Source organism: Penaeus monodon, chromosome 1 (genome assembly GCF_015228065.2).
Source record: "Penaeus monodon isolate SGIC_2016 chromosome 1, NSTDA_Pmon_1, whole genome shotgun sequence".
Taxonomy (NCBI): Eukaryota; Metazoa; Arthropoda; class Malacostraca; order Decapoda; family Penaeidae; genus Penaeus; species Penaeus monodon.
In genome coordinates, this window is record NC_051386.1 from 42,928,561 (window position 1) to 42,933,560 (window position 5,000).

Sequence of the window (5,000 nt, forward strand, 5' to 3'; positions counted from 1 at the left end):
TGTGGTGTGTGTGGTTTGTGTGTGTGCGCGTGTGTGTGTGGTGTGTGTGTGTTTGTGGGGTGTGTGTGGGGGTGTGTGGTGTGGGGTTGGGGGTGTGTGTGTGTTTTGGGTTGTGTGTGTTGTGTGTGGTGTGTGTGGTTTATAAAAAAAAAACAAAAAAAAAAAAAAAAAAAAAAAAAAATTATAATATATATATTATAATAAAGATATATATATATAATATATATATAATATATAATATGTGTTATTAAAATATTACATATATTATATAATATTATAATATATATATACATATATGTATCTGTGTGTATGTGTATATATGTGTATATGTATATATATATATACATACATACACACACACACACACACACACACACACACACCACACACACACAACCACACACACACACACACACACATATATATATATATATATATTATATATATAATATATAGTATATATATATTGTTGTGTGTGTTGTGTGTGTGTGTGTATGTGTGTGTGTGTTTTATACATATACATATATATATATGTATATATATATTTTAATAATATATATTTTAATATTATATGTGTGTGTGTGTGTGTGTGTGTGGGTGGTGTGTGTGTGTGTGTGTTTGTGTGTGTGCGTGTGTGCGTGTGTGGTGTGTGTGTTTTGTGTGTGTGTGTGTGTGTGTGTGTGTGTGGTGTGTGGTTTTTGGTGTGGGGTGTGTGTGTGTGTGTGTGTGTGTTCTTGATATTAAAATATATATAGGTATATATATATATATATATATTTTATATTATATATATATAAGTATTATTATATATATCTATATATATTTATATATATATATATATATATATTATATATATATATATATAGATATATATATATATATATATGTATTTTCTAAAATTATATATTAGTATAATATATATACATATATATACATAAATAAACATAAATATATATATATATATATATATATATATATATAAATTTTATATATATATATATATATGTATAATAATAAAAATATATATATAGGTTTTTTTTTTTTTTTTTTTTTTTTTGTGTGTGGGTGTGTGGGTGTGTGTGTGGTGTGATTTTTTTTTTTTTTATATATATATTATAGTTATAATATATTATATAATATTAATTTATATTAAAATATAAAATATAATATAAAAAATGAACCCAAATTGTATAAAAATTTAAAATATATAAATATTGAATTAATAATAAATAATTTATAATATAATATTTATTGGGATAATATAATATAAAATTATATAGATAAGAAAATAATATTAATAGAATTATATAAAATATTAAATAATATATTATAAAAATTGTAAACTATAATATATAAATATATAAATATATATATAATATTATATAGGGATATATAAATATATAGATATAATAATATATTTTATATATATATATAATTACATTTATACATATAAAAATTACATAAATATTAAATAAATTTTAAATATATATTATTTTTAATATATTTTTTAATATGTTTGTGGGGTGTTGGGGTGTGTGGGGTGTGGGGTGTGTTGTGTGTGTGTGTGTGTGTGTGTGTGTGTGATAAAATATAATATATATATTATATTTTTATATATATATATATATATTATATATATATATATATATATGAATGTATAAAATTTTATATATGTACAAATATATAAACATATATATCCTGATAGTTAAACTGAACCTAAATGTTAAATTATTATACAGATAAAACTGTAGTCAACCTGAATATATTTATGTAAATAAAAAATAATATTTGTGAAAAAAATTACTTCGAAGGTGTAAAGGATTTGCAAATGTACACATAAAGGAAAAATTGAAAACAAAATCAACAAATACAGCTGTCTTATATTTCCTAATCTGAGAATTTACTTTTCTATCATTTTTTCATAATTTCAGTCTTTTTTTTTCAATATTTCTGCAATTTCAAATTAGATATTGGTCATACGTTTTTTTTTTTTAATAGTTCACTGAACATGTCATAAGGCGCTGGGGTAAAATGACGGTACTGAAGAGCCTCTGATGTCACATATAAACTGCCAAATACCATCAACTTTTCATAAAACACTACATGAGACTTTTCAACAAGAAACTGGCGGAACATTTAACAGGCTACTTTCTATCTCATTATCGCACTAAAGTACCCTCCAAGCATGTTAACTGTATTTTTTCTAGTGAATACACTACTTAATTCTGCTATTTTCCGAGGGTCAGTACTAGCGCTTGATTCATTTATAAATTTGGTCCCAAGCAAAAGATTGCCAATGCAGTTATCTTACTTTGGAAATTTCAAAGGATTTATTATACATGGCAGATCGAAATGCCTCTGTAAATTGTTTTGCATTGGGAAAATCCTTGTCTCCGCGATTGCAGTGTAGAGCACGCACAAGGTTTTCAAGGCCGTTTAAGCAATGTTGAATCATAAATCATTTCTAAAATTTCACACATTCTAAGCAAGTCGTTTGTCTCCAAGTTTTACGCTTCATGGCAGTATATTTTAACTTTAGCATCCACAAACCTTCGCATACAGGTCTACATTATCTAACTGCATTATCTAATGCAGTTATCATATTAAGACATGCTACAGCTGATCTATTTGAGAGGGTGTAGCCAAATTCACACGTATCTCCGGAAATGGCACTTTCTTTAGCTAAGGGGCAATTGTGACTGAAACTTTCTCTCAAAAACCTTGAGAAATTAAACCGCTTGCACAACTGCCACTGCCTCTAAGATGACTATTAGGAGTTACTGTCTGCGAGAGGTAAAGCATCATACATTTAACATACTTTCGTCTTGCTAGGTTTAAATTATGAATTTGTGCAGATATACCTGAAAGTTTTACAGACTTCTTGATCACATACATCTTAATGCACACCGTATCAGTCACTTTAAGAATTGTTCTTTCTCCATGCACAAAAATTCATATTTCATTTAATTTTGACATTTAATTTTTACTTGTTTCCATCCACTTCTTCAGCTCCATCATAAAAAAGAAGCACTTGTGCAGTAATTTCTTTAGAATATCCATAAAGTCCACCGTCTATTTTGATCATTAAAATAATATTTTAATGGAGATTTCATTGAACATAAAAATACGCACAATCACTCTTGTCTAGTATTGTTTTTTCCAGTCCCTCAGAAATGTGATGACTTCTGCTGATAACATTTCTAAGTGTGCTTACCGACGAGTTTCTAACTTCTTGTACTTTGGTTTTAACTGTTCTACCTTTGTTTGTACTCGCAAACTGTCTCTTATATTCCTGGAGCGCAGATGCACCGTCTCTGAAAATCAGAACGAAATATTTGTAGCTATCAATATGTGTATATCACTGAAAATTACATGTAAAGGCATAATACGGGCTCTTATATCTGATACACATGATTTGAGCACCTACCAGATAATATTTCACACAAAAAATAGCAACAGTTCCTAGTTTTTATTTTTGAATAATTATTAACCCTGTTTTTATAACTATGATTTTCTATTATGAAAAATATCAATACATGTTTTACAAACATATAAAGAGTTTCAGCCATCTGTCAGCAGAAGGAAACTGAATACACCAACCTTTTGCTGTCCAACTCCGCTCAGAATCCAAGCATGTAGATATGATCTATGCACTCTGGAAATATTTTTTTAATGTAACTGGTAGATATATCAGAAAGACTTGACTAGTATTCTTTTAAGTAAAGAAATCAAAATATTCAACCTAACTTGACATAACTAAAAAGGAACATAAAAAATATCTAAAGGTATACTTAGGTTGTAGTCGCAACGTTATACATATTGGCAGCTGCACCTTCCATCTCTCGCTCTTGAACTGTAACATCAATCATTGTGTTATACCACGGAATATCTATGCATGGTCTGCCAGAGCTGAAATCTTTGAAATAGGAATATGTAGCACAGAATATACTTCATATATTTACAGACTAACTACCACAACTAAAATTATGAAATTTTACTATGCATAAGGCTTCAAGAGAAATCTATATAATGTATCAGGTGTGGAGATGGGGGATTCATATACAACTCCGCTTCATAATATCACTTAGTTACTGGCAGGTCTTCCTAAACAAATCCGGCCTATTGACAATTTTCTACCATGTTTGAGATCTGTAAAATAAATTCCTCTGTATACTTCAAGAGGACTACTTATTAATATGAGAGGCATCTTTGGTCTAGCCTTGTTATACATGCACAGTAGCAAGTTTCAAAAGCACTGAGTGTATGGAACGCGGTCCGTTGGTCACATCTCGGAACATCTGTCCTCTACTCAGAATTAATTTAATTCAATATAAATACATTACTTAGGTTTCGCAGGAGATGTAGCATCCCCAGAGCAGCAACAGCATTATCGTACATTATTGCTGATAAGTCTCTATATGTAGCGTCAACTATTAATTTCACATGATTACAACAATTATAATGGACTTCAAAACCAAACTGATATTAGAACATTAAAATGCTTTTTATTCTTTTTATTATAGGTTCTGCATCACACGAAACAGAGAATACATCTATTATGCAATAAAATTTGCGCAAGAAATGGTTCTCTTAATAATAAAAAAGAGAATAATAATAACAATAATAATTGTCAAATAAACGGATTACACCAAGAACTCCCCTTTTCTTCTGGCAAAGGCCAAAATCTCACCAAGAAAACTCTTGCAAGACTGAACTTATAATGGTTCTTTCTATGGCAATAAGTCACCAAGGATGTCTATTAACATAATCTCTTTAGTTTATATCTGTTGGAGGATTATTGGTATTTGCTGCGTCGATCACTGAAGTCGCTGAATGCACACTTTTTAACATTTAACGGAGTTGTCTTTTACCTGACCTAGTTGGTTTACTCAGTAGTCAATATCAGTGTTCTGCTCAGTGTATCCCCTTCAGTACAAATGACCACAAAAAGTAAAAATTACTGGTCAAGACTTGACTGGCTGCTTCATATTTTCAATATA

The 5,000-nt window shown here is 28.9% G+C and overlaps 1 long non-coding RNA gene across 1 annotated transcript in view; it reads right to left on the minus strand.

Annotated features, from left to right (window-relative positions):
* Positions 1–3,600: 3,600 nt before the first annotated feature.
* The window catches only part of LOC119597405, a 2,207-nt gene continuing 807 nt past the window's right edge, over positions 3,601–5,000 (minus strand). The window contains exons 2-3 of the long non-coding RNA XR_005230869.1: positions 3,792–3,853; positions 3,601–3,655 (exon numbers count right to left, since the gene is read on the minus strand). This is a non-coding gene — a long non-coding RNA (uncharacterized LOC119597405). The remainder of the gene's footprint in view (positions 3,656–3,791; positions 3,854–5,000) is intronic.